This window comes from Ambystoma mexicanum, chromosome 1p, assembly GCF_040938575.1.
Source record: "Ambystoma mexicanum isolate Mex_15411 chromosome 1p, UKY_AmexF1_1, whole genome shotgun sequence".
NCBI classification, from domain to species: domain Eukaryota; kingdom Metazoa; phylum Chordata; class Amphibia; order Caudata; family Ambystomatidae; genus Ambystoma; species Ambystoma mexicanum.
Window position 1 is genome coordinate 321,825,311 of NC_090921.1, and position 22,756 is coordinate 321,848,066.

Genomic DNA, 22,756 nt, shown 5'->3' on the forward strand with positions numbered 1-22,756 from the left:
CCCCCCTCAGTGATGACAGTTGTACCCTGGTGAAAATGTACCCCTTCCTTCTGAAAATACCCTGAGTAATTTAAATTAATCCAGCCGTGCCTGGTCTGGCCAAAGCCCCTGCAGAATCTGCCATTGATCATTCCGGCCTCGGGATTATTTCTGACCCACTGATTTCTGTTTCACCCACTCGACTGGCCAATTCCTGTAGGAAGACCATCATCCTTTGCATCAGAGCCCCCCTTCCCAGGCTTCTCAGGTCGTTACCTCCCACATGTATGAACCATATGTCCGGCTTTGCCCTTTCCTTAGCAATCTGCGCACCTGCCCCTGCCGTTGTGCCCTTTTCAACCCTTGCATCCCGTGCCATTCACTTCTGCCCTGGGAATCACCTCCGACCATGCGCTCCCTTTGTCACCCCGCCGTGCCGATATTTCCTGCAAAGAGCGCCCTGTGCCTGCTCATGGGACTTTTCTCTGTCCCCTTTCAATCCCGCTCCACCTTAACCAGGGTGGGGAGGGGGCCCGTCCCCGGACACTTCTGCCCCTGACGCCTTTCCCATATTCCGCCTCGACTCGGGTGAGCCTGCTCTGGGACATTTCTGCTTCTGGGCCTTTCCCTCCTGTTCAGCCTTAACCTCCGCCTTAACCAGGGCGAGCCTACTCCGGGGCACCCCTGCCTGCCCTCGTAGGCGTTACTTGCTTCCCTTTATTCCTTTGCACCAAGCCGTCGTAGGCCCAACTCTCCCAACCTTTGTGCTCACGCCCACCCTGCCCTTGCAGGTGTCCGTAGGCGATGAGAGCGCCGTTTCATTTTTGGGCGAAGCTGGTCCCTTGTTGCTACCACCAGCCACCCCTGCCGTTCGGCTCCCCAGGGGCGCTGGTCAGAGCATTGTAAAAGGCTGTTTCCCTCCTGTTCAGCCTTAACCTCTGCCTTAACCAGGGAGAGCCTACTCCGGGGCACCCCTGCCTGCCCTCGTAGGCGTTACTTGCTTCCCCTTATTCCTTTGCACCAAGCCGTCGTAGGCCCAACTCTCCCAACCTTTGTGCTCACGCCCACCCTGCCCTTGAAGGTGTCCGTAGGCGAGGAGAGCGCCGTTTCATTTTTGGGCGAAGCTGGTCCCTTGTTGCTACCACCAGCCACCCCTGCCGTTCGGCTCCCCAGGGGCGCTGGTCAGAGCATTGTAAAAGGCTGTTTCCCTCCTGTTCCGCCTTGACCTCCGCCTTACCCAGGGCGGGCCCGGTCTCGTCTCCAGAAACGGGGCTTATTTGCATCCATACAACCTCTACTATTAGCCATAATTTTATTATCAACCCGCAATGTTTCCGCTAATCTTTCAGTAATTGTGCCTCCCCAAAAGAATGTTAAGTCCTGTGGCACGCTATCCTGTCCTAAAGACGTAGAAACCCGCTTTAGGAAACCATTACTCGGTCCAGATGCATCCTAACCTTTTCATTGGATGTTGTATAAAAGTCTAGACTGCGAGTTCCGCACGTTGCCGAGTTACGGCACATGTGCTTAACTATTCACCTCCCGCGGATGGGACCAGTGACTCACTGTGCGCAGCGAGACCCCCCCACGCAACCGTACCCAGGGCTGTCCCCCCAAATGCCTTGGCCATATGCCCCCTTGCCGTAAAGCCAAGGTGATCAAACCGGGAGATATGCACGCCCCCATCTCTCGAACCCAACAGTTTTGGGCTGTGTATAAGCCTAAGGGAGACGCCTGGCACCTCCCGTGGCCATGCACCCTTCTTGCACCTGCTAGCATCGATGGCTAGCAAATACCCCAATAATCCAAGGCCATACACGTACACCTGTTACCATCACTGAACCGTAATACCCCGGGAAACCATATCCCATAGCCACCAGAAAATCCCTATTCATACAAAGTCTTCCCTATTATAGGTGTGGACGTTTATTGCAACCCAACTCCGATTACTATTGTTTCTTGGAAGAACCCATCCCATGCGTAGGGTGACCAGACGTCCCGGCTTTCCCGGGAAATCACCTTCCGTTTTAATTGTACAAACCCCGCCCGGGGTCGTAATTCTTCACAATGCTTACAGAAATTTTAAGTTTGAGGTTCGCCTCGAACCCCTAACCCTTCTGGTACAAGTCACAACACCTACTGCCTGTGCCACAAAGACAGACGTCTGTGTAATGAACGAAAATGTCTTCACTGTAACGCCGCCATTTTCCTTTTCCAAAAATGTAACCATAGAGAGCACCTTGCCCCATGCTTAGCAGCCGCATGAACGCCGCCTTGTTTAGAAATGCCCGTGGCAAATGCCTAAACGCCTACCGGGACTTATAGTCTTGTAGGTATACAAGGAACTAACCCCGGCCAGTGGCATCACTGCGTCTGGCATAAATTGACTTTCCGGATAAAAGGCCAATCTGATACCAATCCTGTGCCCAACTATCAACCCCATAATGCACCAAAACAGGTTTGAAACATTAAACGCAACTCCTAAACCCGGCCAATGACCCCCTTTCCTTTCCGCCCGCCAGTATTGCAGCATTCTTTAAAGCTGCGGCCGTCCCTGGACCTCACTTGTAACGGCCCAACATTGCCACACCAACCTTAGGAGTTGTCCGTTCCTTCTGTAATCACTGCCTCCAACCACACCAGCGAACCTCCGCCTGTACCATACTGTGCATTGCCAATTGACCCTAAGCGACCCATCGTAAGTGACAAGCTAACCATTTTCCGTCCAAGTGCACCTTACACCTGCCTATACCGATGTAGCTCGGCCAGTTATATTGCAACCGCAATAATTTTGATGATCCCATGCGCTACTGAAACATGTGGGGAGGGGCCACCCCTTTACTCCAGATTGCGCCTTCCACAACACTTGCTTACCGGTGCGTTACAACTGCCTTATCATAACATAAGGAAGCGACACGCCTGCCCGTACTACCCTAGCTGGCTGCTGCCACGGATCGAATAGTAAAATGCCACATTGTTAACTTAAACTCGGTAATCCCCGGAGCTGCAAAGTTGCCCCTGAAACGACTTGTGCATAGGCATGTTACAGTTGCCCTATCCCACCTAAGGTGTGGCATAAAGCTGAGTGATACTGCCCCTTCATACCTGTACCTGGGTTGTAATTCCCCTGCACTTTGTTATTACGCCCCTGCCAAACTTCTAAGCCCACATTTGTGCCCATGTCGCACCATCATGTAACTCAGTCCTACCATCTTGCCTCGTGGTGCTCCAGAGTCCAACCATAATGCTTATACCCCCATTTCGTCCTCCCTGCCTCGTGATGCACCCCCTAACGTTGGAAAGAGGCATGCCATAATCCTTGTAGCGCAACTGTGTGCTACCTGCCTCGTGGCGCTCACACACTAACTGTAAGACGTCCTTCAACATGTGCCGTAACTTGTGCAAATTACAGACTACCTTATGGTAACTGGTCAAAACTGCTATGCGCACAGTGAAGTAACCCACCATAGCAGCTTATTCGCATTGTCTTTTCGTGACGCCCCTCGCCGCGCCTGCACTAAACCAGTTGACCACCACTCCTACTGCCCGCACAACCGCACTGGAAGAATACATGCCCGCATTTCTAGAACATTTTAGTATTTGTGTATGAAATATGCTAAGTTCTTCATAACCCGCTTAATACCCAGAGGTTTCTATGCGCGGACCGAACCTGGAGCGCTTTGACCCGTCGTGCTTCCAAGGTGAGCACGTTACCCCCTAAGAAATCTTCCACCTTAAAAACTAGAATGCCGCCTTAAAAACAACCTGCCACGAACCACCCCTGAAAGACCGGGACCCGAACCCAAGACCCCTGCTTTAGGAGGACAGTTTCTTATCCATTAGGACACCGGGACCACTCCCTCGTGTGTGCCAACCCGCCCGGTGCTGTGCTATCAGAAACACCCGTCTGGTCTGTGTGTTGCGGACAGCCTCCGATCCCAACTTCCACATTCCCCCCCAAATGTGTCCTGGGTGGGCATAAGATCAGTACCCTCGTCCGACCACCTACTTGCCATATGTAATTTACACCGTACGTCCTGCTGAAGCGCTTATTATGTGCCAACTCGGACCCCTACCCACAATTATTCCTTAGTTGTATACTCCTACTTAGTTCCACAACGGATGCCCTACCGCAGCTTCGTCCGACTGAGATGTTGGACTGACCACCCATAATTATAATTGCCCTTTTACAGAACGCCTCATATCCGAGATTGGTTTTTAAGCGCTGGATCGGGATTCGAACCTGTGTTGTGGTGCCTTGCTTCCCAGCCACACGCCTTGCCTCTGAGCAATCCCACCTATTTGAGCCACTTGTTGCATGATAAAAATGTTGGCATTTATATCCTCGGGGGATCTCGGAAGCATGTAAGGCTGAGTTTGGCCCCGCCGGGATTCGAACCTGCGTTAGCAGATTCCGCACCGGTGGCAAAGCGAGCGCTCTACTCGCTGTGCCACCTGACCGGCTGTAGCAACCGTTGAATTTGACAACCTTAGCCTTTGACTGTCCCCACCACCGAGGTCCTTTTCACCCTCCGTCTAAAGTGAAAACCTTCGGGGGACCCCACTGGAAAGCCTCCATGTCTGACGCCTAAACGCCAATGCTATAGGAAGGCACTGCCCTCGTATTGCGGAAGGGCTTCCTTCACCCTCACACTGAACCCTTGTCTTTCGTCGCATATAGTATAAAAGTCAACGGGAACAACGTATTTTGTTGCCCTCATCGAACTCATGAACTACATCAGGGTTGCAGACTGGTCACTTCACAACTGCACTATATCGCACCGTTTACCTCTGAACACCGGAACACTTTCCGGATTTATCTAACCCAGGTGTTGGGAACTGAGGAGATCGCTTGTCTCGGCATTAACCCCCTATGCGCCTGCCGCTGTTTCAAAAGCGCTAAACTTTACTCCTCGACCGCCGACCCGCTCCCTTATTCTCCTATTAATACGGAGAGCGCCCCAGCTACCTCAGCAGCTACAACCGCGCATAATTGGCGCTATCTCCACCCCAATCCTTACCCGACGCATACTCCTTGCTGGAACACCATCACTCCTTCACTGGAAATCGCCCCGACCTCGGAACTCTTCTTCCTTTCAGATCCAAAAAGGCACTCCAGCAGCCACAGCATCACGGGATCGCAGCATAACAAACCGCAACAAACTCCAAAACGAACGAAAACGAAGTCCTCAAAACGAAGTCCTCTGCTGGTTTGTGGGCGTCCCACTGCTAAGGCTCGATCCTGCAGTGGGAAGCCCGTTTGTTATAAAGGGGGGGTAGCCCCTCCCCTCTCCCTTGTTGCCCTTCGCGGGCTTTTCTCCGATTTGCCGCGCGGTTTCCTTTCGCGGGCTTTCCCTTTGTCTTGCCGCGCTTCCTGCGGGCACCTCCCCCTCATCCTGGGGAGGGGGAGGATAGGAGGAGGACACCGCCCGGGTTATCGGGGTGCCTCCTCCATTTTGGGATTTTGTCGTCGACACTGTCATGACGAAGACAAATCATGCACCCTGGTGTGAAGAGGCATCCACCGCGTGGTAGAGAGGAGCAAGAATGGCCGGTGCGCGACGGCCGCACACACACACCGTGCTTCCTGCCCCAACCGGTGTGGGTGCTCCTGTCAGCGGAGCTGGCTGCCGTGCCGTAGGAGCCCCCAGTGCAATCCCAGGCCCGGTGGCCGTGACTTTGAAAGGTGTGAGAAAAAAAAAGAGCAAGTTGACCTTCCGCACATTGCCGGCCGCGAAGCGGTGAAAGCTGCTTTACTCCAAAATCGGAGTTTGCGGGAAGACAATGCGCTCCACGTCAGAGCAAAGTGTTTGTTTTTTGTACAACATTCCCGGGCCTATGGTGACGATTTGTTACGCAAAGAGGAACATGAAATGCACCCGAAGGAAAGTGTGTGGCTGCCTGCATTCAGGATACAGAGGCGGGCCCCACGCCATTGACAGGGACCATCAAAAGGAAGGAAAAAAGGGAAGAATTGAAAGGTAGGGTTGCAACTCTCATGAGTGCTTGTGCGCCCTCCTATGCCTGTGGCCCAGACACCCTGCCACCAGTGTCTTCCTACCAGCCGCTCCCATGTGGGAAAGGAAATGTAAGGAGTGGCTTGTCGTCCTGCCACCAGTAAGTACCCTGCCACTGGTGGCCCCCAAGGTATATGGACTAGGCGATGTGGCCCCTGGGCCTCCCCAGGTGTGACTTTGCCGGCCCCTTAACTGTGGTGTGACCGTCCTGAACTGACACTTGCGAAGTATGAACTGGTTTCCCGCAAATCCACGAGTGCGTAAGATGGACACCATAGACGTCCCCATGAAGGCTGGGAGCCTGCAAACCTGGACTTGCTTAAAATGGCCCAGCCAATGGGCAATGTGAAGTTGTGAACATCCGTATGTGTGGACGTGCTTTATGTGGTGCCAGGGCTCTCATTGGTGTCTTTCAGTGGCTTTAGATCTCATTCACCCAGGTTAATAAATGGTCCTTTGAGAATGTGATGAAACCCCCCAACGTACCACCAACCCTGTCACCCCAGTAAGTGTGCTGTTGGAGCGTAAATGTATGCGAGTGTTGCTCACACCCATAATCACAAGTGTGCCTATTCGTGATGTAATTAGTCTTGATGTTCAGTGAAGTTTGTCATTTGTTTGTTCCATATGGAAAAGGAGGAGTGTAATGTGTTACCCCTTCTGGGAGCATGGTATCTCCCAGCCTCGTACTCCTGTCCCGTGACAGTGACCACGTGACTGCAGTGAATAAAAAGAATGAGCGGCCTCCCGCTCATTAGACTTGGAGTAACTCAACACAGTGGTCTGTGTCGTTATTGCCAGCGCAATTCTGGCGCAGCGTAGCTGGTTGAGGGCGTGCCATGCAGGGCCCTCCACTAGGACAGTGCCCCCTGCAGGGCAACACTGTCGCTAACTGCAGCTATCCGAGTTGGTAGAGCCTCTGCTCGGCAACTCTACCTCTGGGCCCCGCAGAGGCCCTGCTGGGCAACTCTGTTTGGGAATGCTGGTGCCCATGCTGGGCAACGCCGGCATTGTCGTTTGGTCTTGGCCTGGGTGCCCGAGGCCATGAAAGAGCCTGTGTGCTCAAGGGCTAGCAGGGTACCCCCTGCTGAGGTATGATAGCTGGGTGCCCCCCGCCTTGATCCGCCTGGCCTGGGTACCCCCAGGCCAAGACATAACATCACCAAGAGCTACCCCTTTGCTGAGCCTAAGAGCTCCCCCTTGCTGAGACTCCAAGCTGCCCCCTTTTGAGCCTCTGAGTAGCCCTGCCTCTGGGCTAGAGATACTATTTCCGAACCTGTGCGCTGTGTTTCAGCCTGCTTGCAGCCAGCATTTGAGCATGTGAGCCGCCCCTACTAAGCGTGTGCAGTGAAACCTCCTGAGCCTGTGAGCAGCCCAACTCGATGCCTATAAGCTGGCCCTTACCGACATGGGCAGTGCTTGGGCGGTCTAAAGCCAGGGCCAGCTCTTGGATTTGTGGGGCCCCTGGCGTCACAGGATATTCGGGGAGCGGTGGCCCCTTATTTGCATAAATGGTGACCCGTGATATTACAGAACATTATTTCACAGATTGACTCTTTAATTTACAAAATATCATGGCCAGTCACATTAAAAGCATGTTGCCATTAGTAAGGCAGGAGACAAATACACTGTGACGTCCGGTACAGGTTTGTCACTGTTTACATTTACCTATGTGGCAATATCAGGAGTGAGGCTTTATTTTGTAGCAGCAGACAAAATGAGAAGGGAGACTCATCAATGTACCCCTTGAGCCTTCATTGGATGGGATGAGCAGGCCACACCTGTTTGGCTGGGTGCAGGATTTGAAAGGGGAAGCAGGGAATCCCATAACAGAATGTTGCAACGGCATCTAAGCAGGTTAGGTGACTGTTGCTGAGATGTTTTGCTTATAGCTGCACGTAAATAGTATGGTTTTTTTCCCATTGCGGCTGCAAAATGTGCTGTTAAATGTGGTGTTTTGACTATGGAATAGATACGGCTCCCTCGCATCACTAGGTGTGGAAACTTATGGCCCCACAGCAAAAAACAAAAGCTGGCAACTATGAATATACGCACGGTAATTGAACATATCATAAAAGTGAAATACACAAGTTTGATTCAAATAACCTTTCCCTTTAGAAGAAAGTGCACCAGACGAAAGAGCATTGGTATTTATTTAATAAACATTCATCAACACCAGAAAATGACCTGAAAGGGGGGATTTTCCAATAACTTGGCTGTCAAAGTGTAAAAGGTGCCCACCTTTTAATCCCAACAATCAATAGTGAAATATTCCCAGGAAAACACAATCCCAGTAAGAGACCTGTGTTTTGATGACACTTTTATGTGGTCTTGTGGGTAAGTGTCTGGCCTTGGACAATCTGGGTGAAACCCTTGTATCCGAACAATTGAGCAAGTTTGCCAGACTCAAAAATACCCAAGCAGGGCGGCGGCCATCCTCTGAAATAAGTGTGCCCACCCACATATATCCTCTACTTATGCCCTAAAAACCAAACGCATGGCCACAATGAGGAAAAATAACATCTCCAGGATAGCAACCTGTGGGCATATATAAATGACTTGCTCATCGATTGCCCTTACCCCCATGTTTGGCTTTGTACAATACTCTGTTTTTATACATATGACTTAAAAAGTACACAAACAATAGTAAAGTATTCAAACAAATATATAAATCCTTATAGAAACATGTTAGGCAACATTTTGCAATGGCATTATGCTCCCCTCCTCCAATGGGAGACATTATATACCAGAATGCAGTTCAGCAGAAGACAAAACATGGCCTTTGAGTTTTGAAAATGTACTTCCAAGAATTGGACTATTGTGAAAAAAGGTTACTTACCTGTTTGTGTTTCAATGTTTGACAAATACAGGCTTTATATATGATGTGATGAAAATATTACATACTACCAAAAATAAACGATTTTTGGTGTGTTAAATATGAACATCTGAAAATAATGTAGTTAGTTTAAAACTGCTCTCAGTGGCGTAACACAGAATGTGGGGGTCCCCCTGCAAGCAATGCTGAGGGGGGGCCCTGAACTCGGCAACAAATCACAGGCCGTGCCACACTCTGGGCCAGCCTAGATTATCACGCTTGAGCAACGTGCTGCTGAAGGGGTATGCCGCACACTGCACTAGGAGAAAGATATACATATGTGTTTTAATGCAACATGCATCACACTTTCTGAGATAAATTGGCCAAAAAGCCAGTGTTTGCAATTGTTTTGTAGGGCAACACCAATGAAGAGAACACACATTCAAGCCCGCGTCTCTGTGTACTCTAACAACACGGCCAAACTCTTTAAAATCTGAAAGGAACTTGTCAATCCTGTTGAGATCTTTACCTCTCCTGTTCCCTCCCAGGCCCTCTGTATGGCTCTGTCCTCTCACTTCTCTGCTAAAACTCAGGACATCCTGTCCTCCATCTCCTCTTCCTCTCCTTCTTTCGGCCCCCTGGCCATATCTACCGCTCTTCCTCCTTTCTTCTCTTTCTCTCTGACAACACCTGACAAGGTTTCTAGACAAGTCTGAGCTATGAAAGTGTTGTCCAAACAGATTCTCCCCTGCTTTTCCAGAACCATCAAGGACCATATTGACACCCTCGGTCCAGCCTTGGCCTTGGCCGATTTCTGTAATCAATCTCTCGCCACTGGAACGTTTCACTCTCCTCTTAAGCACTCCCTTGCCTTGTGCACCCACTCCTCAAGAAGTTTTTAAAAAAAATATTTTTATTTTATTTTATTTGAAGTCAAACAAACACACTACAACTGTTTCAAAACATAGAAAGCATCATAGTGCAACACATTTTCATTAAAACTCCCCAACTCCCCCCCCCCCTTAAACTAGAGCCGGTTCTCACATGTCTTTTACGGGAGCACCATTGGGTAGCACAGTACTTAGGCAGGCATCATCCGGGTCCTCTGTTCCATTGTTACCCTGGTGAGGGTTCGCTATAGAGGCCACCAATTGCTGCCAGGCCAGCAAGGGCCCCACTTCCTCCTCGCCCCCCCTGGTGACCGCTTCAAACCAGACCACAGATTCAGCTTCCGACCACCTCAAGAGGTCCGTCCACCATAGCTCCACCCTAGGTCTGTGGGCCGCCTTCCCGCCCATGGCAATCCTGCGCTTGGCCAAAACACAAGCCAGGTCCTTCATCTTGCTTATGTGTTTTGAATGCCGGGGTCTAGGGAAAAGCCCAAGCATGCATGACCAGGCCGATTCCACATCCAGCACCACCCCCCCACCAGCCAGTTTCGTGTTGACCTTGTCCCAAAATCTGTGCACTTCCTGGCAAGCCCAAAACATGTGTAGTAGTCCCGCATTCACCTCCCCACACCTGGGGCATTGCTGCGTAGCTGGTCCCCCAAACTTTGCAATCTTCCCGGGGGTTAAATAAGCCCTGTGGGTAACGTACAATTGAAGCTGTTGGAATCTCGCGTTTCGGGACACCTTTTTATGGTACCTCTGGGCCCGTTCCCATTGCCCGTCCGTCATGGGTCCTCCCACTTCCTCCTCCCAATCTTGTCTCAATTGAACCAACTCCTTCCCTGCCCTTACTCGCAGGAGCTCGTATATCCTCGATATTTCGTGCCCGCCCTCCGATACATCATACATGGTTTCCAGGAAGGCGTCAGGGTCTTCCGCTAGCACTGTCTCAGGCCATCTTTCTCTAGTCTTTTTCACAAGCCTAGTGTAAGTTATATATTGGCAACCATGTACCCCTGTCTCTTCCTGCAACCTCTGAAGATCCACTGCCTCCCCTTCCCGCCATATGTCCCCGAGGGTGGCCAGGCCTACCTGTTCCCAGTATCTACGGACCGATTCAAGTAGTTGAGAGTCGCTCCCGCACAGTGCCGCCAAAGGGGCCTGCTGAGAGTACGGCTCAGAGTCCCCCCCCATCTTCCATGTCCTGTGCCAGATGTCCCAGCCCAGCCTCAGTAGCCGCCCCTTGCCCACCAGTTTGTCTCTGCACAACCACACCACTTCCATCCGAAAGTATGGGGCTGTATCTCCACGCAGAAGCCTAGCTTCCGCCGAGTCTTCAGCTGAAAGCCACCTGGCCACGTATTGCAGCTGCCCCGCCAGGTAATAGAGTTCGAAATTAGGCAGGCCTATCCCCCCCCCTGTCACATGGGTTCTGGAGCTTCCACAGAGCAACCCTATTCCTAGAGCTGCCCCATACGAATCCCCTACACACGCTATGAAGTTTCGCGAATAGTCTCCTAGGTATCAAAAACGGGACATTCACAAAAAGTGCAAGAGTCTAGGCAGGACCACCATCTTGAGCAAGGCCGCCCTCCCCATCATGGTCCGGGGCAATCTAGACCAGAATACCATGCTGTTCTTGATCCCCTCTATCGCCTTTTCCGTGTTATGCTTGTGTTCTGCCTCGACCCTGTGGTAAATATTTATTCCCAAATACCTCACTCCTCAAGAAGTTGTCTGCCAATCCAAATTATCACCCAATCTCCATCACCCCTTTCCTGGGCAAACTGTTAGAAAAGCTGGCCATCTCCCAGCTTACTCTCCACACTGAAAATGTTGGTTGTCTCCATGAGCATCAGTCTGGCTTCAGAGCTGCCAGAGGCACGGAAACTGCTCTCCTGAACACCAGTGAAGATATGCTCTCTAACCTTGATTCCCGCATTCTTTCTGTCCTCATCCTCCTTGATCTTTCCTCTGCTTTCGACATGGTCTTGGCCTCAAGCCCAGGGATTGTATCTCTCCAGGCCTGAAATCTCTCCACTGGCTCCCAGTTGCGGCAAGGATCAAGTTCAAGATGCTTTGCATTGTCCACAAGGCTTTCTGGGCCCAAAATACATCCAACACTTTCTTCCAAAATACCTTCCTTATCGAGCTCTTCGCTCAGCTCCCTCCAACTCTTTAAGGAATAAACACTTCTCCAGGCAGAGAGTGGGGGGTAGATCTCTCTACTCCGCTGGTTCCTACTTCTGGAATGGGCTCCCTGCCTCTCTCAAACTTGAGCTGGACCACCTGAAGTTCTGGAAGCAGCTCAAAATGTTCCTCTTCTCCTCTGCTTTCTCTCTCTCCCTCCCCTGCTGGTCTACCTGACCTACCTGTCCGTTGTACCGACTGGTTTCTTGGCTGAGTCTCACTGAGTCCAGACTCTTTCTTGATCAGTCATCCTTGCCCTGCCTCTGGGCCTACCACACACATAGGGACTGAAACTGTAACCCTACAGTCCCTTGTTCTCCTTCCACTACCCAGAGCCGTGCTGCACTGGCTGCATTTACTCACAGCATTTCTGCCCTGTTTTTCCCCTCTCCCTTGCACAATCTGACACAAGGCCTAGTAGCATTGTTTGTCTTGCTCGCCCTCTATCTTCACTCCCTTGTTTTGTCGTGCATAGAAACCCTTGTGTACAGGCGTGTTATAAATGGCTCATATCATTTTATCACAGGTGCCCAGTAAGAAATGGCTAGACTGGCAGCACCCAAATACCAGTCTAGCCAGGTAATTGCACTTAGGAGGAATACTTTTCCAGAAATGCCCAGATAAAAAAAAAATACCACCCTGAGGAATGACTAGACTGGCTGCACCAAAAGGCCTCTTTAGCCACTAATACCACATATCGTGCCTATTTAGCCTGGACATGGACAACCATTATGAATTGTCGCAAAAGCCCGCCCCCCGTCCCACACATCCCCTCTCCCTTTGACCCCTACACCTCCAAAATCAGCTCCTTGGCCCTGAATTACCTCCACGTCCCTGTTCTTGTCCCAGAGCTTACGTATGAGTCTCCTTGCCTCATAGGTAAGTACTGGGATGAGGAAGAGTGGGTCTAGGAGTAATGCAGATTAAAGGTAGCTAAGTCAGGCATTACCTCCATGTACCTCTACCTCATTCCAGTACTTGTGTGTCAGGTTGCTTGATTGTCGTGAAGAGTATTGAAACCTCCGTCCCCAAGTACCACAGAGAGAGAATACAAAATGACTCCCTATGCGATCATTGAGGCCACAGGTGGGTAGTTCTTGAAGCCCGGAACCACGGAAATGTTGAAACCCAAGGCAGCTGTAAAGGAAAACCTTTATTAGCAACCAAATGAGCACAGTACAAGCAAACAAGCAGAATAAAGAGCAGGGCTTACCTAAGCTGATGGGTGAGGAAACCCAGAATCCTATGATGGTTGATAATTCCGTGGAGGGGCACGTGAGCTGGTTTCCCCGATGACAATAGGGAGAAGAACTGTAGGCTGGGTTAAAACCCAACTTGCCCTCTTGTAACTTGATGAAACGAAAGGACCAAAATCCAAAGTACTTGATAACGTAATGCAGTGAAGAGGAAAAATGCCAAGTCCAATTCAGGGTAACCCAAGACAGTCCAAAAGGCGTTCCGAGTTCGAGATGATCCAGCAAACGGAGCCGAAACACGTGAGCAAATCAAATCCGAAAACAGTCCAAGAGTCAAGAGCTGTGAAACACAAAGTATCCAAACGCCGTACAGAGTCCTCCAAAGAACCGCTGTGAAGCGCGGACTTGCAGAAGTTCAGCGCTTAAGTAGTGGAGGTTTCCGCGTCACCTGATCTGCGAGTGAGATGGATGAACGCGACACGTGACCCGCAGACGAGACACGTGAGCGTTGTTTTGATCTCAATGGTCTCCATGATCGCGGAAATGACTTTCTGCGCGCAGCATCCTGTAGCCAGCGCCTGCGAGCTCCCTCCTGCAGATGCCATGGCAGACGCCAGTGAAGGAACGGGGAACCCTTGAGTCTGCATATGTGGCCCTTGGGGTAAACCCGCTCACGTGACACCCATTCACTGTGAGTGACAGGGAATGGAAACCTGGCTGGGGTAACTGGTGCATTGTGAGTGTTGCCTGTCCTAGACAGAGTGTGAGTATTGTCTGACCTAGATGCTTGTGAAATAGGGACTAAATGAGGGGACAGCGTGCCTCATACACAAGTACTGCCTCATACAGAATTACTGGGACGACGAAGAATAGGGCTAGGAGTAATGAAGATTACCAATAATTAATCAAAGCATTAAACACAAGTAGTGGTGCAACACCATTGAGTTGACTGGGATTCAGCACTCCTCCCCGAACCCTCCGCTGAAATGTTGGGCTATGTTGACTAGACCTGATGACCTTCAGAGCAGTTGCCGGACAGAACAGGACACATGTTAAACTGCACCAGGGTTTCGCTGTTAACAAGAGCCCAGCAATTACTAACATAAAGCATTTCATTTTTCGTACCTGCATTCAAATGCCAAATTATTTAGGCCATTAAAATCGTGATGTGGGTTTAGTACTTGCATGCCAGCGGAGTGATGGGAGGGTAGAGAGGGAACAGGAGATCACTGATTCTCAGTCCATAAGTGGGTGCTTTCAACCTTAAAGGAGTGAGTTTACTGCGTGTAACATTGAAGCTCAACTAGAATAGTCTCATTAAAATGCGTAAAGAAATTAGATGGCCCCACACAAATAAGTTTGCCCCTCCCCCACCGCCCGTGAAGTTGGCGCCTCCCAACATTTTAAGGGTTAGCCCCCGAAATGTAGGTTTTTGTTGCGCCCCTGAACGCAAGCACACTGACCGTTCATCATATACACACACGCACACCCACCCACCCATACATTTAAGTGTGCACTCTTTCACCATACAGGCACACACACCCAGGCACCCACCCATACTCTCACACAGGCAGCCACCTATACATTTAAGTATGCACCCTTTCACCATACACTCGCACACGCACACGTCATGGGGTTGAGGGGAGCTCTATTACTTCATAAAGAAATGATTCCCGTTAAGGACCGAACCATAACGGAAATAATTTCTTTATGAAGGAAGAGTGACTTCAAAAATAAGCTATTTCTTTTCGAAGTCATAGGGCATGCCCCTACTATGACATGGGGGGCCTACAGCCTAGGGTCTTCCATGCCATGTGTTGGGCGGAACCCTCGAACTACAAAAAGAACATTTCTTTTTGTAGTCACTCTGCCTTCATAAAGAAATTATTCCTGTTACAGAAATAATTTCTTTATGAATGCAGAGTGAATTCAAAAACGAAAAAAAATGTTTAAAAGAAGAAGTTAATTTTTTTTTCTCCAAGTGGGGATTCCTCCATGGACATGTGCTGGCGGAGCCCCGTTATGCCAGTGACTGCTCTGTGAGATATATTTTAAGTGGCTTAAAGGAGGGTGTAAATTTAAGCAGCTAACTGGTGCTTTGCAAGTGCTTTTAGAATAAAAATTACCCTTTGCATTTCTTAACGCGGAAACGCCTTGCCCAAAACAATGGTCTCTAAAATGAGAGATGAAGTGTAAATCGCTGCTGCTTTTAAAAACTTGGCTAGAGCAAAGAAAGGGATTAGCAGTAATTATGGGGCCTGCAGTGGCTGGTGGGCCACTGGGAGCGGTGGTTTTTCTTAAGAACATCACAATGTCTTGGGAGGTGTCACTGAGGCCTCGCTCGGAAAAAGCACAAATCGTCCAAGGAAGCAGCACACCCCCTCTTTCCAATAATGTGACCTGCTATAGTCCAGGCAGGTACTGGTGCCTGCGGAGTTCCCCCACCCTGAGAGCGGGGTCCTGTGCCACCCTACACACTGCTCCTGCCTCGGGCCTGCTCTGCCTAAAGCCCTCCCACTTTGAGGCTGCAGACATCACTCTGCTGTGAGGCCTAGCCCGAGTACAGAATAGTGGTCGAAGTGGGGGGGAGCGGTTGGGATCAATGCTCCCCTACTTTGTTTTTTTAAGTTTAACTGTTCCTATACTTTTATTTTTAAAAAAAAACACCATTCCGGAATGGTTTTCGTTTTAAAATAAAAGTGCAGGAAGAAGTTTAGACTTGCACTTCAGTGCACTGCACTGAACATTATCATAAACCGCTTTGGATTGGGTGTGGGAGGCAATGGGGTTTGTGGGGAGCGGATGCAGGTAAGCAGGGAACATAGTTCCACTACTTCTTTTCATACATTTCGACCACTGGTTCAGAAGGCACGAAGCTGTCACATTTCTTATTTCAAGAGCTGTGTATTTACTTACTTTTAAACATACTTTAAAACTTTAAAAGTACGTAAATATACCGCTAAGTGAGAAAATAGTCGTGACCATGACTGCGGCATCAGCAAACGTGCAGCGGACAAAAGCCTGCTCAGGAGATGATATCAATAGACCCCCTATGAGGATGATTAAGACTTAACTGCTGGGCTCAAATTTTAGTTGGCTCATGTCTCCAATGATTAGCATTCCTTTGTTTAACTAAATACCTTGTGCGATGCAGAGGCTTGGACAGGGAAGGGCTTGAGAGGGTCCAGAGGGAAACGGGTAAGTAACAAAAAGTGGTTTTGTTTGTGGGTATGCATGCATGTGAGGGTGTGTAGGTGTAAGTGTGTGTATGTATGTTTGTATGGAGTATTTGTTTAATGACAATGAATAGTTATTTTATAGCCTTTTTGCCAACACACTATACAGAGAACATATTTATATGAAATGATCACCCAACCGAAGTTGGTACTCATTTATCGACCTCAGAAGGATGAAAGGCTGAGTAACTTGGTCTTGCCAGGATTTTAACTGGCAACCTGCTGCTGATACTCGGATTGCAGCAGTGAGGGCTCATCCCACTGAGTTATCATACCAGCTAGCCAGTAATTGCATGTTTTCTTACTGTGGCAAAGCTTTTTTATTTTTATCTGGCATTAACATAAATCCAACAGGAGCACGTTCATACGTGGGGATACGGCATATATTGGCAGAACCAGCATAACCATATCTTGTTTCATTACTGGCATCATGGGCAAAGCATCATTAGTATTTGCTTATGTGGGAATACTGGCATATATATGTGCATCAGCATGGACGTGTTTGGGCACAATCATTCTGAAAATGTTTTTTACACTTACGGGTTAGGGGCATTCAGCGGGCAAACGCATTATGAAAATGTGTTTGAAAATGCTGCTGTGCATTGTTGATGACTTGGCATCTAATGGCCTTTTTTCATGCCTTACCCTACAAATCCGATTGTAAACTGTTCGACTTTTTACCTAATGTATCGCAGAAAGTGTACTGTAAAATTCACCATTTTACCCCTTATTTCAACATTTTCCACCGGGAGAGAGTCCCTCCGAACCTACCTTGGTTGATACTCTCTCCCTCACTAAGCTCAGTAGATCTACAGATTTGGCCGGGGTTAGGACAAACTCAGTCCCCTCTTTGGGCTCCCCATAGGGTGAGCCCTACTTTGTTATGATATGTATTTGCATATTCATTTACACAATCCTGGCTATGCCTCTGGTGAGTTGGGGTGAAAGATGCATTTATCAAAGGAATGCTCAAAGGGCTAGTTTGGTAAGAAATCTTATTGCCCAATTGATCAGGCATGTATTTTAGAGCATACGTCCATCATTCTTAGAAATATTTCCAATGCAGCTTACCTGAGTTTTTCTCACTTTGACACATGCGAAAACGACGGGTCGGACACCACCATCTTGTGCTAATCTTATCAGTTGATCTTAAGTTCAAGTGCCCATGCAGCACTAAATCCGATCACCTGCCCCTAATGCTGACATCACTAGATGCTCACGATGAGCTCCACCTATTTTAATGACGTTAGTGGGCAGCGTAGCCAAATGTACTGTGTCATCACCAGCGTCCTAATGTTTTCTAACGCAGAACCAGGAACATAAACACATTCACAACGGATGCAAAACCTTTGTCTATTTTCACAAACATTATAAAAATAGTTTATTTTGAAGAAAACAGCAATAGCCGAGAGCGTAACAAGTACTTTTAATTTTGACATAATGCTGAAAAGAGGTAATTAAGTCCACAAAAACATGGGTAACATTTACCAATCGAGGTTATAGCTAGCGCACATTGCATGGTTCTCGTTTTTTGTTAACTGTGAACGTGATTTTATAATGCTGATTCCGTTCATCAATCGCCTAATCCCAGTATTTGCATTCTTTACAGAAAGTTATCTTCCATCACCGATTTCTGGTTGACGCACATGGCGTTCCATTTCAGAAAAGAAATTAAAGGTTTACATTTCAAATGCAACACTTTCCTATCTGCACGTTTTCAGAACCTATAGGCTGCCATGTTTCTCCTTATTACTGCAACCCCAAAAGGACAGATTGGTGTCTGGTGACCGTCCCAGATAATGGTTATCACAGATGCGTTGCTGATGATTATTATGGTATCCAGGCATTGTTTCGAAAATATAGTTTCGAATGACAAAAGCTTCGAACAAAAATTCATCGAAAAAATGCATTTTTTTTGTAGGTAAAAGTTTCTTTTTGTTACTAAAATGGGTAAAATGGGTCTTAAGGGGTAAAAAATGGGCTGGAAGGGGGACCCCCATTAAAAAAAAAATGCATTTTGTCAACGCATTTTATTCGAAACTTTGCCATTCGAAACTATGGCATTCGAAACTATCACTAGGAACCATTATTATCCTATTACGGTTGAAGAAGCCTCCTGTAAAGGCGGTATCTGTACTCCTTCCCTCTATATAGCAGAGTAGAAGCTTGGAGCACCCCAGACAAGATCTCTATATGGTAGAATGGAAGAGCAACCAAGGGGTAATCTCTCAGGAGGTGATGCGGGCTGGTTCTTAAGTACAGTGTAGTCCCCCACAAAGGAATGTCCCCACAAAGGAATGGCCACGCACTATGTGCTAACAGTTCTATATATATATAAATAAGGTTCAAGATATATACATCAATTAATAACACACTGTACTCGGTGCCTTTAAGAAGACTGGGTGAAGAAGGTAGGCACGGCATCGGGTGTCGCAGTCGACGATCGGGACTTGACCACGGCTGGATTTCGGATCTTCACTTGTCAGCATCTTTGTGGACTTCAGGTTGCGGGAAAACCCACCGGGGGACTTTCCTCAGTCGTCGACGACCTCGACTTTCTCCGGCGGGACAAATCGGTTTACGGTGATGGAAAGGGAGCCCTTTGGTTAATGTTCTTAGGCAAGGTGGAGAGGTGCGGCTCCGGTCGTCAAGCAGCACAGGGTCAAGCTGTCCCCGCTTCTGGCCAACACAACTCGAAGGGCTGCCAGTGGTTACGGAAATACTGCGAACCCCGGTTGACAGCGATGGACTTCGATGGCCTCGATGCCATGGTGCTTTACTTCAAGATTTCTCGGCAGACCCTGTCTCCGGTCGACAGCGTTTCGGGACTGACTTCCAGGTGCCTCGATAAAGATCAGCTTCTGCATGATGTTACCTCGTAGCGCGGGAAGAGGTCTCCTTGCCAGGTCCTCTCTTGGATCAGTCTTTGACAGACTCAACAGCTTTTATATTTCTTCTTCCAGCTGGGCTTCAAGGATGAGCTTCAAGTTTCGACATCAGCTTCTGAACAAATTGGGAAGTGAGAGGTCCCCAGATATACACATCTGTCCCTCATTCATACTGCTGAGCCAAGCTCAGTCAGCCAATCAGAGGGGCATTCATGCAGGCAGTCAGCCAATCATGTTCGCAGTGCATTTAGGCCCTTCACGTACACCCAGACACCCATAACAAGAATTGTGGATTGGTACAAGCACCAGCCTTTCAGCACACCACACTGCATTCATGTCAGTTTCAGGCAGGGCTGTCTCATTCTTTGTGTCACACACACACAGATACCAGACACCCATAACATAGAATGCATAAAAAAAAAGAATGCATATTGGTCACGCACACTATTCACACAGGTCCCACTCCAAGGGTGTACCCACAGCATACAGTCACTGGGAAGTCTCCAGCCAGTCTGGCCTGGATATCCCCACAATACCATAACTGGCTCTTCCACCCAACAGCTAGTCGGAGGAAGGGACAGAGTCCGGGCTTCCTAGGACTTTAGGAAAACAGGGTAACAGGTAATAGAAACCAAGAGGCCACATGGACCATCTTGCCTTCTATCAGGAATCCACTGATTCCTATGGCAGGGCCTGGGTATCCCAAAATGGTGGATATTCAGAGCATCTGTCAAATTCATGCATTTCATTCATTCAACCTTGCATCCATTTGAACTCTATAAAGCATTCTCTATCACATTATTCTTCTTTTGTTCCTATTTACCAGTGTGCTATCTCATCCATTTCATGTCAACTCATTAGTGATTATAAAGAAGTGTGCTAGTGCCAGATTCTCCGTTGTTAATCTTTATCATATCAGATTAAGTGTGATATTCAATTATTAATTTATTATAAAGTGTGATATATATATATTTTAAATTATCAAATAAACCTTTTAACTTGCAAAACAGAACTACTTCTTGGCTCAGTGGGGTCAGGGGGATTCCAAGAGAGGGGTGTTATATAGGGGTAGTCATCCAGAACGCATGAACTGGACATAAAGATATATCAATAAGGGTTTTCATTCAGTATTATAGACTAGGCGTTGACTTAGCTGTAGTGTTGAATTGAATCCTCTTACAAATTGGGGGCTCGAGCCGGACGTTTGGGTTAGATTTACCATTTGTGCAGATTAATACAGCGTGCCAGCTGACCAAATACACATATCCGGTCGGATCACCACGCTGTGTTACGCTGTAAAGCACTCCTCAAAAGGGACACTCCAAGAAAAGTTCTGTTCTGCAAAAATAAAATACAAACTTCTGTAAGTCAGGACAGAGACCAATCTCTAGAATGACGACCTTAGTAGACATGAAAATAGCCAGAGAGCACCTCTTGCATAAGCTATTTGTGAGAGGTGAATGGACCGAACAGGGCCAGGATGCGTGGTTGCAGGCCATCACACAACAGGTCACTGAAACAGGGTCAGATATATATAGAGATCAGGGTCCCTTACATGTGGCCCTGAGTGAACTATATATGGCTCCTAAAGCCAAAGAGGAACACAATAAGATTGCCAGGATAGCAGCATACCTGTACCTATACGTGGGAGACATGCAGGATAGATGTGCTAAAAGCCAAAATCTGGCAAATAGGCAACAGATGGCATTACAGAAGGCCCAATCTGATCTGGATTCTTCTGAGCAGAGGCTGCAGAGGAGCCAGGAGTCAGAAAATGACAGCAGACGGTACATCACTAAAATAAAGGAGGATATGGATATACTGCAACAGGAAAAGGCTGACCAGGATACCAGATTTCTGGCCCTGCAGAAGGAGCACCAAGACAGTTTGGACTCCTTACTGCAGAGCCAGAAAAAGCTGGAGCAACAATTAGACTTTAACAGGGCATGCACGGAGCAGGTAGCCACCCTGCAAAGTCACCTAGATAGAGTGAAGGTAGAGAGCAACAAGCTGATTTTGAAAGACCTGGATACCCAGGCAGAGTTTGATGAAGAACGGCAGAAAGCTGGTGCCCTTCAAAGGCAGAGGGACGACCTGGCGGCACAAATGCAGGCTCTTAGTCAGGAAAGAGACGCCTTAGGCCAGGAAGTCTGCCATTTAAAAAGAAAAATGGAAGAAAATCACCTGGCCCACCAGGGACTGGGTGATCTCCAAAAAGAACACCAGAACTTGTTAGGGCACACCAGGAGGGTGGAGGATGCTCTAGCAAGAAAGGAGCAGGCCAATAGGGACACAGCTCAGGAGGTAACCCTCCTGCAGCAAAGACTGGCCCAGTTCTCCAGGACCAACCAGGAAGCACAGAGGGAAAACGAGGCATTCTGTGAACACAATGATAGGCTCCAACAACAGGTAGCGATGCAGGAGAGACTGATAGAGTCCAGTAAGGCCTTAACTGAGGAACTGAAGGCACAAATGCAGGCTCTTGCATTGCAACAGGGAGCAGGGGCGGATAGAGATGAGGTTCGCTGGGAAAGGGAAACTCCGGAGCATAACCTCAGGAGCCCTAGTACCAGAGGCCCTCATACCTCTCAGTCCCTGGACTCTGCCACCCCCATGTTCCCTGGCGCACATGAGCACAGGGCCACAGGGATGGCAGATTACTATCCAGCCAGAAGCATGGGGCTCATAGGCCAGTACCTCCCAGGAATGGATGGGCGGGCATCTGGGCATGGGCACCCAAGCATGGTGCAATTCAGTGGGGAACCCCGGGAGAATAGGCCCATTAAGGGCATCCTGAAAACCTCTGCCCAGGTAGGTCAGTGGGGGGGGTACCCATCAAATCCTGGCAGCAAGGAGGAATCTGAAGACTCCTCTGAACTGCGCAGGACACAGGAGACCAGGTCCCCACATTCTGCCAGCCATTCCCAGGCTCGCAGAATCCGGGAAAACCTGGAAGAACAGACGGGAACCTCTGGGAGCAGTGCCTCTGAGTCCGAGGACGAATGGACAAGGGTTACCCGAACCAAAAAGGCCAATAAGGCAAAAAGGGCCTTGCTTAAGGACCCCTTAAAGCAGATTAAGGCGATCAGGAGCGTCATCACGCCTTACCATAAGAACGCTAAGTATTCTGTTTGGGAGCACTTAGAGTTGTTTGAACAAATGATGGAGACTTTCCATTTGAAGGACAGCCAAAGCTGTATTCAATATGTAAAGTGGACCTTCTCCCCGGAATACTCCAGTTTCTTTGCGGGGCTGGAGGACCAAAATCATTTAAGATGGTCCACCTATAAGGCGGCCATCTTGAAACATTTTTCTGTTCACAGAAATCCTCAAGAGGCTCGCAAGGCAGCCTACAATTTGCAATGTGGGGAGGATCAGGCCCCACAAGAATTTGTGCAGGAGTTAAAGCGTGCTTTTGCACAGACCACAAGAAGGGTGCGCACGGATAGCAGAGAATTTATAAATACGTTTTTCCATGCCTTGCCCAAATATATCATGACCCAGCTCGTGAGGGATTTTCACGAGAAAAGATCTTTAGACTGGGT